The sequence below is a fragment of the Trichosurus vulpecula genome, chromosome 1, assembly GCF_011100635.1.
Source record: "Trichosurus vulpecula isolate mTriVul1 chromosome 1, mTriVul1.pri, whole genome shotgun sequence".
Classification (NCBI taxonomy): domain Eukaryota; kingdom Metazoa; phylum Chordata; class Mammalia; order Diprotodontia; family Phalangeridae; genus Trichosurus; species Trichosurus vulpecula.
The window spans coordinates 568110792-568127586 of NC_050573.1; positions in this window are offsets into that span (position 1 = coordinate 568110792).

Genomic DNA, 16795 nt, shown 5'->3' on the forward strand with positions numbered 1-16795 from the left:
ACATGACATAATGTATGTCTTGTGCTTTGTGACATTTTCATTTCGTTTCATTTCTCATCATATCTCATAATATCAAGATATTTCATTTGTAAAGTCCATGATTTGAACATTCATAAGCAAGTATGTTTCCTTAATCCCCACAAGCAAGACTCAAATGACAAAAGGCATAAGTTGTCATCATTTCCATTTCCACAAATATATTTCTTATTTGCCTTTCTTTTGATATATAAGAACTTAAGAATTTTTGTCTTGGTGAAAAATATAAATGAATCATTGCCTTAATGATGATTATATCTCTTTGTATATACCGTAACATCTTGCCCAGAGACTTGTACAGAGTAGGCACTCAATAAATATTATTAACATGGGGCTATTTTGGAAAATAGTTTAGAGAATCCCAGAATCTTGGAGCTAGAATAAATTAATCCATCCATCAACATATGTTTACTGAGTACCTACTATGTTAGACACTGGGAATACAAAGGCAAAAGTTAAATATTCCTTGACCTAAAGGAGTTTACTTTCCTTTGGGAAGAGACCAAAGATAATAAATAAAGATAGTCTAATCTAACTTCCCCATTTTACAAAGTTGAAGTGACTTGCCCAGAGTTATTGTATCATATTATGCCAATGAACATTCAATTTAATAATTATTTACCGAGCGCCTATTACAGGCCAGGCACTGGACATACAACAACAAAATTTAAATAGTTCCTGCCTTCAAGGAGCTTCTGTTCTGCTTGGAAACCCTTATTGAACTTAAACAAATGTGAACAATATGAATTCAGTCTGCAAGAATTCCCTGCCAAGAAATATGAGGTTCCCTTTGGAGCTACTGAGATGATTTTTTAAAAATAATTGAAAAATATCATCATTGTTTTGAGGTTTCATCTAGAGCCTTACATAAATGTAATCCTGGCATTTTCCAGTTTTGCTATCTGAAATGAAAATCACCATTGTGTTTTAATTGACATGTCTACACATACCTAAAGAAAAAGAAAAGGGAATAACATACTATTAATAGTAATATTGTGTGACTGTATAGTAGGGTCAGGCGACAGACTATTTTTTTATTATCTGAAGATCAGTGTCGCTAAGTTTAAAGAGGCACATCACCGGGTTGGCCACACAGTAATGAATTTTTCAGACGCAGTTAACTCTTGAAGGCTATGTAGGCACAGAAAGACAAAGATCTATACTAGTTTTAAAAAAAAAGTATCCACACTGGTGAGTTCATGATCATTGATAACATTGAAATATTTGCAAAGTGTTTTAATATCAATTATAAACTGTGTTATACTTTTCAACTTTGAAGAAAGGGGGATCTGAAGAACAGAGGAGATGGAGAACAAAGTTCTTGGCAAAGATAAATGAAATTGAGAAGCCACTATTCCAAAAGTCTGCTTCTCCATGTCTCCTTTTTCTCTGTGTCTTTCACTATTTTTACTTTCTTTTCTTTTCACTTTAATCACATTCCTTCCTCCTCTCCATCTTCATCTTTCTATCATATTGTGACTACCCTCTCAAGGACATAAAATAAGTTAGACCAGGGATGGGAAACCCATGGCCTTTTATTAAAAGGATTTGTTCTGTAAAATTTGGATTCAGTCAAAAGGCCACACTTAAGGCTCTAGAAGGCTACATGTGGCCTCAAGACCTCAGGTTCCCCACCCCTGACTTAGACAGCAGGAAAAGATGTTAGCATATCTTTATGCATTACTCATGTTGATTTTTTATCTTCTTTGTTGTAGATTCCCAACTATACTATAAGCTTCATGAGGGAAGAAATATATCTTATGTTTCTGTATCACTCTGATGTCTCAGTGCCTAGGACAGTGCTGAACACAAAAGTACTTACTGACTTACTGATTGAAATTTGAAACCTCACGGATATTTCCGTCTTGGGCTATGGGACACCAAAATATCTGGTGTATTCATCCAGTTCACTGGAGAAATCAATTAAACCAGTGGTGAGGTCATCTTTAAACTGATTTAATGTATAAGTCTGTGAGGGTAGGGACTGTATCTTTGCATTAATCTTCATCATGTTCTTCTGGAGAGACAGTGTAACATATGAGAAAGAAGACTAGCCTTAGAGTCAGGACCACCCAGGTTCAAGTTCCATTTCTTATACACATGAGCTATTTAACCTGAGCAAGCCGCTTTAACTTTTTGGTGCTCCAGGAAAATTTCTAAGTAGCAAATTTCTAGGAGCAAAACGGTTGCTGATCTGTGTTGGTAGAGGGATTTTTCTCACTATGAGCTCCTTATACTAAATAAAATCACAAATCAGATAAAAAAGATTTTCATTTTTTTGTTTATTGCAGGGTTGGCATTCAATAAATCCTGAGTGGTAATGTTAAAGAAGTAAAGGAGAAAGAGAATCGAAGATTATTCAGAGTTGTAGAAGACCTGGGTTGCTTTTTAGATTTCCAGTAACTGAAAAACATCCACATAAACACAGTGCAGTAGAAAATTATGCAAAACATGTTAAGCATCTGAAATATATTGTAAATGGGTGAGAGCTAATGTTGTTGACAAGCTAACTTAATTCCCTGTTGTGTGCACATGATCTCCCAGAATGGGTATTTCTAGAAAAAAAATGGATTCAGTTGAGAAAAAAAACACCCTCAGCCTGTAGCTATTCAACAGTTCTGACTGATTCAGATAGGACTCTCTGTGCTGCATTTATCTCCTATTTTCTGGCACTAACATTAATATTTAAAGGGATATAAATGCTTGCCATTAGTTGATAATGAAGATATTATTGGTGAAAGAAAGCTGCAGGTTAACATATATCTTTCTCAATTCTGAAGTCATCTGTTTTGGATCATGAACAAGAAAAGACCATATTAGTGAAAGAAAAATTGGTCAGGTATTCACAGAATGGCAAGAGGCCAGAAAAGCACTCAGTGAAGTCTCCCATTGCATTTGGCGTGTTTTGTTTGCAGAGTGCATGCTTTCTGGCCATGTTATAAGGTCAAGAGGCTTATCTGTAATTTTGATATAGCCTTCCTTTTAAATTTTCTATGTGAATTAGATGGTTAAAAGATGAAGCATACAGAATTTAAGTTAAATAACAACCAGAAAAGCAGAGCAGCAAACGCCTTAGCGTATGTGACACTCGCCTTACAAAAATACATCATGACCTTGTCCTCGTTAGGGATGATAATCATGTTACCGTGGTCCATCCCAGCCAAACATAGATCTCATGTGCTGGACTTAGCCTTATACCTCCCAGATTGGGGTAACGGAGTGTACAACAAAAGCAGGTCAAGGTCTCCTCAGAGGAGATGCTATTAGCTGCTGTTAACACAGGAGAGTTATAACGCTGCTCTCCACGTTGGAGAGACAGAGCTTTCGGCTGAGTCACCCTTCATAGTCATCTCATGACACATCGACAGGCAGCACCACTCTCGGACAAGGTTTGTGGAACGTGTGTTCCCCTGCTCAGGGCGGCACCTGTGAGTTCTCTTGGGCAGTAAGTCAGGGCGAGAGAAAAGTAGTAAAGGGCTTTGTAAATAGATATCATTGCTATTTTGGTGACTCCTGGAAGGGCATCAATACAGCTAAATGGGGATGTCTAGACACTTAATCACAGAATAAATTTTATCATTCTAATTATACAACTTCATTAGTCCAGTTCCTCGGTAAATCTGAGCACGCTGCATGAGGGAGCAGTCACGCTCAAACACCAAGTGTTGAAAATTCTGTGCAGTGATGAAGTGTTAGCTAAATTAATTTGAGTGATAGGGACAGATTGCAGTTTCTTAAAGCCTGAGTATTTTAAGTTAAAAGAAATAGTTTGCTTTAGATGTTTTCCACACTGAGGCTGTTCAAATCACAAACCAGTAACATGCTCATAATTTTTAACCAAGTTTCAGCAGCTTTGCAAGAGTTCTTCACTTTCTTTAATTTCTCCATTTCATTCTTCCTCTTTTGAATTAAGTAGGTAGGAGGGAGATGGATGCCATTTATTTCCCCTTGGCCCCCCAGCAAAACATTACAGCTCATCACAGGCAGGCCTGGTTGTTATCACAAAAGATCTAGTTAATAGATCTTAGTCCACCCTAAAATGGGATATTGAAATTGAGGCCCTTAAGTGGTTAATGTCTGTTTTATCAGGGTCTTCTCTCAAATGGTTTGATTTTGAACTGGGAAGATGAGAAACAGATGAGTCCCCAACCTTCCACTCCTTACATATGCCCTTAGCGCTAAGGCCTCAGGGCCTACCACCCAGTATAATCTAAATGAGCATGAGAGCACAGCCTGTTTGAATAGTCTAGGAAGCGGTTTCCCCCAACAATGCTGATACAATTTGAGAAATGCCAGTTTACCTTTAGGGCCCCAACAATGTAAATTGATTGATTTTTAAAGGTTGAAGTGAATTAGAATCCAACAAGATGTAGTGAAAACAGCACAGGGCTGGGAGTCAGGTATCTGAAGTTTAGTCTTGTTTGTTTCACTAATTAGCTGTGTAACCTTGACCAAGTTTCATATTGGGTCTCAACTTCGTGTGAAAGATCAGCCTAAAAGACTCTGATATTTCCTTCCAGCTTTTAATGGAGAAGAAGGTAGCATTAATTCCTTTCTCTTTTATTCTTTCAGGCCTAAAGGGACTTCAGTGCCTTATTTTAGCTTCACTAAACCCTAAATTATACCTGGCAAAATAAAGGGAGAATTGAGTCAACGGCTACCATCTTTCCTTTATGCAAAATGGGGAAATTACAACTATTTAGGGTTATGTGGTACTAAAGATGAACATGCGTCCACTACTGACCAACACCTCTTTCCTCTCCCCCACTATACAGATGTAGAAACTGAGACCCAGAATGGCAAAGAAATATCTCAAGGTTATAGAGTTAGGCAGTAGCAAAGCTGGGATTCAAAGCCAGGCTTACTGACTTCAAATCCAATGTTTTTTCTACTATACTAAAAACATTTAATTTGTGGAACTTTGAGGAAAGGCCATTTGAAATGTTTTATATCAGGGTTGTCCAAAATGCAGCCCCACTACAAGCATAGAAATTTACATAGACGCTTTAGTAAATGAAGCCGAGCTACCACAGAGCTCTCACTAAAATGGCAAATCAAAATATATTGTCTATTGTTTCAATAAAAATCTAAGTTTGGACAGCCCTGTTTCATATTAATCTACTTCCAAAGGAAAATTCCCACCTTTTTTTGTTTTAGCAAGATCATTCCCTGCTCCCATGTGTACAAGAATCGGTCGTTTCTGCTCCTCCCAGGACAGAACACATCTACATTAGCTCCTGTTGCTGTCTATCAGAAAGATGACTACAACTGATCTTCCCCAGTCATGGGGGATTAAGCTCTGTTGTGAAGGACTTACTCTACTCAGTTCTGAGGCAGAATCTGCACGGCATATTATCATGGCTTTAAATCCTTCTTTGGATATACTCTCTGCCTTGTTCATAAATAGTACAGGACCTGATCATAGACCACGTATTTTAAGCCACTCTGGCAGTCTGAGTTCAAAACTGGAATGAAATGATACCAATATACTATTGAATATCTAACAAAAGGAGGTTTACTTACCATAGCATAGAAAGGATATAGTCAGGTAGATGTGACTGCCATCTTTTCCATATAGAAATTAGTCAGGTCAGCAGGCTGTGGGGGTTTGTATAGCAACGGGACATTCATCAGGCATTGACTCGTCATGGGCTCCGTGGGATCTTTTGTGCCCTTGGGTGACCAGGAAGTCACACTAATAGCTTAAGCCTTAGCCCCCTGGACCAGGCTTTAGGAAGGCTTCTTTGACTTTTTAAGGGGAAAAAATACTACCCTCTTAAGAGAAAAAAAATAATGCCTATGTGGCAGAAACCCTGGTTGTTTTTTTCCCTACCGTACCACAGAAGACTTCCAGGGAAAGACAGACCCATCACATAAGTTCTTGACTGATTACTGTCCTGGAAGTTACAGAAGACATCAACACCAGGGAAAGACAGGAGGGGAAAACCAGAAATCAATGCACATAAGCCACTCTGAGATTGTAGAACCTCACCTGATGCCATTTCCCTACTGAGCTGCTAGGTGGTGTAGTGAATAGGATACTGGACTTGAAGTCAGCAAGACTCGAGTTCATTTATTAAGCTATGTGACCCTGGGTAAGTCATTTACCTGAGCCCTAGCTTCTTTATATGTAACATGGGGTTAATGATAGCACCTCCCTCACAAGGCTGGGGTAAGAATCGCATGAAATGACACACATAAAATGCTTTACAAATAATAATAAGCTTAACGCTGGCTATTTTTAATATTTCTGTTTCATATATCACATTGGAACTCATACAAGGGTTTCAGCTGTCTGAACAAGGTTCATCAGCCCTGAAAGCAGTATACAGTTATCCCTTCCACATTGAGAGGATTAGGGGTATGGTGCCCAGTGATCTGGAAAATCCACATAAAATTTTTCACCCCTCTTTTCATACCAGAAAAGAAGTCTGAATTTTTGCTTTTTCTTTTATGGGGTATTTACAGTACCTTATTATGAAATTTGGGTTAAGTATTTGGTCATAGGCATATTTTATGTGGTTCTCAGTTTCTAAACATTTTCTATGTTGCCTGGTGGCCTTTGCTTGTCCTCTGTGGCTTCCTCAAAGCTCCTAAAAAATTCCCAATTACAGTGTTTTCTTATGCTGACCCACGGTATATCAAAACCACGATGGGGAAAGTTGAAATGCGGGAGGGATAAACGTAAACCTAGTTGAAACCTAGCTCCTGATGTAGGTGAAGCCCTTGATACTCATCTGTAGAGCAAGTCAATAAGCATTTATTAAGCATCTACTATATACCAGGCATATAGAATAGGGATATGCTAGGGATACAAAGAAAGGCAAAAAAACAGTCCCTGCTCTCAAGGATCTCAGAATCAAATAGGGGAACCACAGGCAAACAACTAGGTTTCAACAAGATAATCTTAGAGGGAAGGGACTAGTATTCAGGGGTACCAGGAAAGACTTCTCATTCTAGGAGGAATTTTTTGTTGGGACTAGAAAGAAGCAGGGAAGCAGGAGGAGGAGGTGATGAGGGAGAACATTCCAGGCATGGGGGGTAACACACTTGAACTTCTCCCAACCCCCTCCATACTCATTATTAATACCCTGATTCTCAACACTGGTGTCCAGCCCTACCAGAGCTTCTTGGCCTCCATATTTCTTAGTAACATTAACCAACTGCTGAAGGAGACCTTGGAGGTCATCTAGGCCAATGCTTTCACTTGGTATGTGAGGAAACTGAGAGTTTAAGAGGTATCAAGGTCATACAGAGAGTAAGTCACAGAGATAGGATTTGAACCCAGGTCCTCTGACTCTAAATGCATCGCTCTTGTCACTGTACTACACTGTCTCTTAATTAGCATCAGATCATGCTAGGGACCATACCTTTTCCCATGAATTCAACTAATACCAGGTTCCTTTTTTTGTGGTCTAGCATCTCCTTCACCTCATATTTCTCCTAGACAATGTGGATGGGTGCTGACTGTTCCTGCTGCTCTTCAGGAATTCCAAAGAATGTATGGCTGGGACAGCTGTGTGGTGCAATGTATGGAGTGCTGGGCCTAGAATCAGGAAGACCCTACGTCAAATCCGGCCTCAGATGCTTACTAGCTGTGTGAACCTGGGCAGGTCACTTAACCCTGTTTGCCTCAGTTTCCATATCTGTAAAATGAGCTTGAGAAGGAAATGGTAAATCACTCCAGTATCTTTACCAAGACAACCCCAAATGGGGTCATGAAGAATCAGACATGACTGAAATGACTAAACAGCAAAAAGAATTCATAGGTTTAAGGTAAGAGGCATAGAAGGCCAGGTGAATTTTCCAGGCTTCCATACAACCTCAATTCTGGTGCAGCTGTGAAGTCCATATAGTCACAGAACTTGAGAGGTATAAAAGGCCTCAGCACCCATCTAGACTAACCTATGCCCAAAAGGAACCCCCACGCTAACACATCTGCCAAATGGTCATCCAGGCTCTACTTGAAGGCCTACAGTGAGGGGGCACCAGTCACATTTTGAAGAAGCCCCTTCTAATTTTTTGTTTTCAGTCATTTCGGTTGTATCCAACTGTTTGTGACCCCATTTGGGGTTTTCTTGGCAAAGATACTGGAGTGGCTTGCCATTTCCTTCTCCAGCTCATTTTACAGATGAGGAAACTGAGGCAAAGAGGGTTAAGTGACTTGCCCAGGGTCACACAGGAAGTGCCTGAGGCCAGATTTGAACTTAGGTCTTCCTTACTCCTGGTCTAGCACTCCATCTGCTGCACTACCTAGCCTCCTTATTCTTGGTCAATACTAATTATTAGGAAGTTTTTGCTGATATCAAACTTATCTTTGCTTCTTTGTAACTTCTACCCTTTCTTTATGGTTTTTACCACGGTGGAGTCAAAAAGAACAAGTCTAATGCTTTATCCACATGCTAGCCCTTGATACTTGAAGACTCCTATCATATCCTCCTGTATGTACTGAAACAGTCATCAAATTTTTTTTTTTTAAATCAAGAGCATGAGCACCAGGTTAACAACCCCTACCTTAAAGGCTTTCCTTCAACAAATGCCTCTTCTACCTATTTCAAATTCCACGTGTTTCCTTAAAAGCTGTTACGATAGATATAAATGTGTTCAGTGGCTCTCTTACTATTAATGAAAAAGCATGAAATACAATACCCTTAAACATATGAAATCATACAAAACATATTTCCTTATTAACCATGTTCTGAAAAAAAGCAATAAAAAGAAAGAGAAACAATATATACTTTAATCTGCACTGAGTCCATCAGTTGTCTGTTTGGAGATGGATAACATTTTTCATCATGAGTCGTTTGGAATTGTGGTGGATCGTTGTACTGATCAGAGTTATTAAAGGTCTTTCTCAGTTGATTATCATTGTAACATGGCTGTCCCTTTGTAGACTGGTTTCCTAGTTCTGCTCACTTCACTTTGCGTCAGTTCATATAAGTCTTCCTAGGTTTTTCTGAAAGCATCCCTTCATCATTTATTTCAGCACAATAGTATTCTATCACATTCATATAATATAATTTGTTCAGCCATTCCTCAGTTGGTGGGCATCCCCTCAGTTTCTAACTCTTTGCCACCACAAAAGCGCTGCTATAAATATTTTCATACCTATGGGTCCTTTTCTTTTTCTTTTGATTTCTTTAGGGCCCAGACTTAGTGGTAGTATTGCTGTTGACTAAAGCATTCACAAAGAAAAAAACCCAAGTAGGTGAAAAATTGTCCGGATTGTGATATACAATTAGATTGACAGCCTGTAGAATTAGTCCATCAGAACAATAAATTTGGGCCAGAATTGAATAGGAGGAAGATTGGAGTGCTTTGGGCAAGTTACACAGTGGAAACAAAAGTCCTTGTTAACGCTAGTGTCTGTTCCATGGCGTATAGAGTTACACCATGGGACTGTATTTTGATTCCTCTCCAACAAGGAATCAAAATCTTGGGGTGACTCAAAGGGCAATGGAAAGACATAGGCATAGTAGGCATAGTAGGCCAGCACATATTACTAATAAATTATGAGGAATGGTGTAAACTATGTCATTAAAGAGATATAGGACCAGCAGAGAAGATAGGCCATGTAGTACAAGTATAGATAACTGATAGAACAGAGCTCTTGGTCCTTTCTGGAACCTTTCGGAAGTCTGGTGAAGCCTTTGGGTTCTTTCTCAGAATCATTTTTAATTCATAAAAATACACAGGATTACAAAGGAAACCAATTATAATGAAATGCAGCTATTAAAATATTTTTTAAAAAATATGTGCCTGGACCTCAGATTAAGAACTTCTTTGGTTGGGAATACATCTGCTCCACTGGAATCCCTAAAATGTTAAGAGAAGTGTATGAAGGAACCCAGTATGTTGAATAGAATGCTTGTGGAAGAGTCGTGTGAATAAGGAAGAGTTGTCATCGTTCAGTTGTGTCCAACTCTTTGTGACCCTATGGATCTTATTGTCCATGTTTTTTTGTTTGTTTTGTTTTGCAAAACCTTCTCCAGTGGATTAATGCAAATGAGGTTAAGTGACTTGCCCAGGGTCAACGAGGGTCACACAGCTAGTAAATGTTTGAAGCCAGATCTGAACTCAGGTCTACCTGAACTTAGAACTCTATCCACTGAGCCACCTAGCTTCCTAGGCAAACAGATGTTAAGTAATTTGTCCAAGCTAACATGCTGGTAAGTGTTTGAGGCCGGATTTAAACTCAAGGCTTCCTGACTCCAAGCCTAGCAGTCTATCCACTGAACCATCTAGCTTGCCCCATCAAAATATTGAAGAACATTTGTTCTGACAACAGAGAAATATTTTTTAAAAATATGTTAACAAACCAAAAATATTCTTCCCTTGAAAAGTTAAGCAAGATAACAAAACAAGTCATTGCCACCAATAGGACTTGATAACACACACTTTTATAATTTACCATTTGATAAAAGAAGAGTACATGCTTTAACTTTAACCACATAGTACCAGTGGATAAAGGATAGGAATAGTTCTCAAAAAGCAAATTGCAAACAAGTAACAAGCACGTGAAAAATTGCTTCAAATCACTAATGAGAGAAGTGTAGATCAAAACAACTCTGATGTTTCACCTCTGACCCTGCAAATTGTCAAAGATGACAAAGGATAGTCAATGTTGGAGGGGTCGTGAAAAGGCAGACATGCTAATATTATACTGTTGGTGAAGCTGTAAATTAGTCCGACAATCTGGAAGGCAATTTGAAATTATGCTAAGAAAGCAATACCCTTTGATCCAGAGAGCCTACTGCTAAGGGAGGTCATTAAAAAAAAAAGGTGCACATACACCAAATATTTATAGTAGCACTTTTGGCAGTCACAAAAAACTGAAAATAAAAGTGGATGCCCATTAGTCGGGGATCGGCTAAATAAATTGTGGTAAATGACTTTAATGAAATATTACTGTGACATAAGAAATGATGAAATATACAGAGAAAAGTGGAAAATGATGCAAAGTAAAGTAAGCAGAAACAGAAAAAATAATATATATACAATAAATATAATGTTGTAAACGAAAGAACAACAAAAGAGCTGAATGCTGCATAATTGTAATAGCCAAGATTGGCTCTGAAGAAGAGATAAGAAATACCTCACTCCCTTCTTTTGCAGATGTGGCAGGACTTTTGGTGCAGAACATTGCATGTATTGTTGGTTCATGTGCTAGTCAGTTTTGCTTAATGGCTTTTTTTCTATCTTTTTTCTTTTTGAAAATACATTTTAGCGATTTCTTTTTTACAGCACCTTCATTTCCAAATATATCTTTAAAATGAGGGGATTGGATTAGATGAACTCTCAGGTCCTTTCCAGCCCTGGATCTAAGGTCCCCTCCCTTTCCCTTACACAGTCATCCCTTGTAACAAATTTGCAGATGACACAAAGGTGGGACAGAAAACTAAAACACTGGATGACTGAGTCAGGATCCACAAAGATGTCAAACTTACAGCATTGAGATATACCTAAAAAGATGAAAATCATTAGGGATAAATGTAAACTCTTACACTTAGATGCAACAATCAGCTTCACAAAAGTACATGATGGAAAAGCTATTATGAAGGATGACTCTCTGTGTATGGGGGTGGGAGTTTCAAGGGGAAATTTAGGCAACATAAAAACAAAAGGCAAAAATTTGTTTAAAAAAAACCAATTGCATGATGCAAGAAGCATGATTAGATAGTAGTTTGTGTGAAAAAGACATGGAGACTTTAGTGGACTGCAAGCTCAATATGAAGTTGGTTTCCTTTATAATCTTATGTGTTTTATTTAATGCATTTAACAACATTGTTCTGAGAAAGGGTCCATAGATTTCTCTATACCGCTAAAGGAATCTATGACTCAAAATCTAGCCATCTCTAAGGCATGGGGGGTAGCATCTGTAGGAGGGGGGAGAGTAGGGAAGAAAAAAAAGGGAAAAAAGCAATTTACATGAAGATTTTGTATATTTGAAACGAATAATAGCAAGTTGTGCTAGTAAATTTGCAGTTTCATGTGCGTTCTTTTTAATTGTACTATGTTATGGAAATGTTTCTTTTATTCCACAAATTAAAAATAAAATAAAAGGTTAAAAAAGGTTAAGGAACCCTTACTTTTACAGTTTACTTTACTAACTTGTGATTGAATAATATACAAATAATTTTATAATAAATAAAAATAAATGCTATGATTATAATTTACAATATAGTATATGGTATATTAATGTAGTATACCAATACTACCAACAGTATAATAGAAAATAAATGTATAATAAATAATGTATGTATATAAAACTACCTCAGTTCCATGCACTATCTTCCCATTTTTATTCTTCTAATTTGTTATTTGTTTTTATTTTTATTCCAATAAAAAACTCTAAAATTGATTAATAAATATTTTTTCCCAGTCCCTGGACATCTCTATATTATATGTTAGTGATTCAACTATCTGGTAATGGGTCTGAAGTGATATTAATTGAGGGGCTGGGAGAATAAATGTGTGTGGTATACCAGACCTTGTCTCTTTGTTCTAGCATCTGCCCTAAAACAATTCTTGTAATCGAACAAAAGCTTACTGTATTGTCTGAATTCTCTTCACCATTTAAACACTTACTTCCTTGTTTCTGGGGCAGGCAGTTGCTGCATTTCTGGAATATCTAGTAGACAGAGGTTCAGGGGATACCTCTGTTAGACCTGGAACTTGGATGATATGAACGCTGAGCATGTTAAATTATTGCAGGAAAATTCTACCATGGGTGACCATACTTCATCCTATAAACCTTATGAATGGTGTAGCAGTCCAAAGACTGCTTTGTCTTTTGGTTATCACTTTTTTTAAAATTTGATTTGATTTTGCTCTAAGTAACAGTTGAACTTCTAATTACTTCTAGAGGAATTATCTAACATGCGATTTGACTACCTTCCTCTGGTTCTCTTGATATTTTTCGGTTATCACTGAAGCTGGTAGACCATCTCCAGGTTTTCTAGCTATGTAAGCCAAATAAAAGTTTTGGTGAGAATCACTTAAAGCTTAAGTTTAGTTTAGGTCTGGGATTTCCCTAAAAATGAAGAGTAGAAAGATACTCAAAGTACAATGTACAGTTGGCATAGGACAGTTACATAATCCTTCCACTAAAAAAAGAGAAATGTTTGGAAATACAAGGGACTGATAGGAAGGCATTAACAGAGATTTAAACATGAAACAGTAAAATATAACTACTATTGTGCTGTCCTGGGTGGTAAAGCAAAACATGAAGCATTTTGAAAGACTGATAAGGCAGTATGTTAACTTTGAGCACTTTCCCCCTCAAGATAGTAATAATAGCTAACATCTATATAGAACTTATCGAATGCTAGGCACTGTGCCAAACACTTTACACATGTTGTCTTATTCGATCCTCCCAACAACCTTAGGAGGTAGGTACTGTTACCATCTGCATTTTACAGATGAAGAAACTGAGGTTAAATTACTTACCCAAGGTCACATAGCCAGGAGGTTATTTGTGGCCATATTTGAACTTAGATCTTCCTAACTCCAGGTGTGGCACTCTGTCTACTCTGCCAACTAGTTGACCCATATCTGCTGGCAAGTCAAGATTGGGATTGGGCTCGACTCTTTCTCCTGTCAATGGTCATTTTCTTTTCCAAGAATCACTATAGTAGTGATTACTGTATTGTACTGTAGGGGGAACTTCCTGTGTTGTACCCTGGATCACCTGAGCTCAGGAGCAAAGAACTTCTGACATCTTAAACATCCAAGTTGCCTCCAAGGTTGGAAGTATCCATTTCAGAATCACTGTTTGATCACATATGCACAAGGGAGGAAAGAAAGGGGAAGAGGCAGCCAGAGGTCCCAGCTCAGACTTGCCTAACCAAGTCCCTATTGTAGCTGTTGCAGGAAAGCACTGACCGCTTTAGGCAGCCCTGGGGTGGGGGTGGGGGGTTGGAGGGGAGAGAGAGAGAAAGAGAGAGGGAGGGAGAGAGAGAGGGAGGGAGAGAGAGAGAGAGAGAGAGAGAGAGAGAGAGAGAGAGAGAGAGAGGGAGAGGGAGAGAGAGAGAGAGAGAGAGAGAGAGAGAGAGAGAGAGAGAGAGAGAGAGAGAGAGAGTTATATGCCACAGGTTTCAGCAAAGAGACAGCAGAGAAATAGAAGGGGTGGGGATGGCAAGGAGGGTGAATTAATTCCTTTTAACGTCTACTGAATATGTGGTTCTTTCTAGTTTAGTGATCAATTCTCTTTAATGTAGCTTCAACAGAAATCTTCCTGATATCCCACATGGAGGGTATCAGGGAACCACTCAGGATTTGCTATCTCATCCCCAAATGTGACCCATCAAAAGTGGCCCAGGATCCCAATGGATCACTCACCTATTTGCCCCCATTGCATTATTATCCTATGACCACGGTTAAAAATATTGGAATGACAAGAATATATTTTTCTGGGGTCTTGCAAATCTAATCCAAAGGATTGTAAACTGAAAGGAAGGGAGAACGAAAAAACTGTCCACGTAGACTGAGGTAGAGTAATGAAGTGGAAAGAATGTTGAACTTGGAGTCATGAGTTTGAATCCTGTCTCTGCCATTTGGGCTTCAGGTTTTTCACATGTAAAAGGAGAGGTTTGGACTAGAAGGCGGCCTGCTTAGAGGCAGCTAGTGGCAAAGTGAATAGAGTACTGGGCCTAGGTGAGGAAGATCTGATCTCAGACACTTAGTAGCTGTGTGACCCTGGTCAAGTCGCTTGACTTTTGTTTGTCTCAGTTTCCTTAACTGGAAGATGGGGATCATAGCACCTACCTTGAAGGGTTGTTGTCAGGATCAAATGAGATAATATTTGTGAAAAGTGCTTAGTACAGTGACTGGCGCATAGTAGGTGTTATATAAATGCTTATTCTCCTCCTCTCCTTCCATCTCTAGATCTGTAATTCTATGATTCAGCAAGCTAGATGCTATAGAAAGTAGCTATGATGTAGGAAGAGTCATGTAGAGTCATGCAGAAACTCACAGGAGTCAAAATCCCATAGAGGAGCCAGCAATAAAATACATGGTCCGAGCTATCAATAAACATGTAATGTGTCCTCTCTCTGGCCTTATTTTCCCCAAATGAGACTGTACACCTCTCCCCCTCAGAGCACCAGTGGTACCCTATTAATGTGTCTGTTCTCCAATGCTATTGGCTAAAGCCCCAAACCACACCCAGTGGGTGTTCCTGCCGTTGTTAGTTACCGATAACTAGCACCCCAAATCTGTTTAACCAATTAAATTCGATGAGCTTCTATCTCTTTCTAGCCTCACCTCCTCTATGCACCGATACCAAGGCAAAGAGCCAAGATCTATATTCGCAGGCCACATGTTAGCTTCCCACGGATGGCAAGGGACCAAGGCCTCTCCTTTTACAATGTAGTCTGTCTTCTTTCACCAAAACACTGATAGCAGAAAGAAGCCAGCCAAAGAGAAGGGTCTGAGTTTCTCTTAGACTAATGCTATTTTAATGCATTCCTCCTACCCCCGATAGTAGCAGCACAATTGTAGCTACAATTAAAGAGGCAGAAACCTCTTTAACTTTGTTATTAGTCGACCAACCCCTTATAGACTGCCTCTACTGTGCCACCTGGTCACCCAATTAAGTCCTAACTTTTTAAAAAATTTTATTTTTTATTTATGGAATAAAACAAGCATTTCCATAATAATCCTTACCTTTTCATAGAAACGGAATCAAGATTTTGATGAATTGCAAGTGACTGAGTAGCAATTCACAGTTCCTAGGAAGTATCACTCCAGGAAGTACCTTTCAGTTTTCCACGGGTGGTACATATTCCAGGTACATTTGTAGTCCATCTGTCCCTAAAATGAATCCTTAATTTATCCAGAGTTAAGAGAAGGCACATTTCTCTGATCTGCAGTCCCAGCTAAGGTGCTACAACACAAATAAGTTGATGTTTTTTTTTTTTACATAGGAAACATATTTCTGTTGATGGTATTAAAATTTTAAAATGGCATCGAGGTATACAACAATTAGATTTAGACTGTGATCTCCTTGACAACAAGGCCTATCTTTTACTTTTCTTTGTATCTCCAAAGTTTCAAACAGTGCCTGGCACATAGGAGGCACTTAAAAAAGTGAATAAATACTGAAAGATTGCTTGGGTGTTGGTCAGGCCAAAGGCCCTATACAATATTTACAATGTCTGAATTAAGTGTGGATGTCATTCAGTCCCTTTTATTATCAGCCCTAATTCTCACAGACCCCGCAACAAATCCACCTTAGTCCAAATATAGGGTCTTTGCTCTCTTCTGTATCTCCCCATGCTATCCTACAGTTCAATGCCTCCAAAATATACTTTCATATTCAACAAGCTATCTATTCCCTTGGCTTTCCAGCACCAAGGTCATGGTATCCATAGTTCTCTGAATATAGAATATAAAATTATATGTAGAAAATATATAGAGAGAAATATAGACTATATAGAAATATAGACTATAGAATTCATCAAATATAGAATAATTCTTGCAATGAGCATGACCTGTATGGAGGGTATTGAGGGTATTGAGAACTGTGAATATGGATTAAGCGAAAGAATATTGGAAATGAGAGGCAGAAGATGTACTGGATGGCACAGTTAATTTTCTATACTAATCTAGTAAACCCTTGTATTCCCAGTACAGATGCAGCTCTTGGTCCTTAATTGCGGCTAGCACTCTTGGGGAGGGTTCCGAGATGACTCTGGCTTCAGTATGGAAGATGGGGTTCTCTGCTCAGGATAATTTCATCAACTAGTGAGGTCTTCAA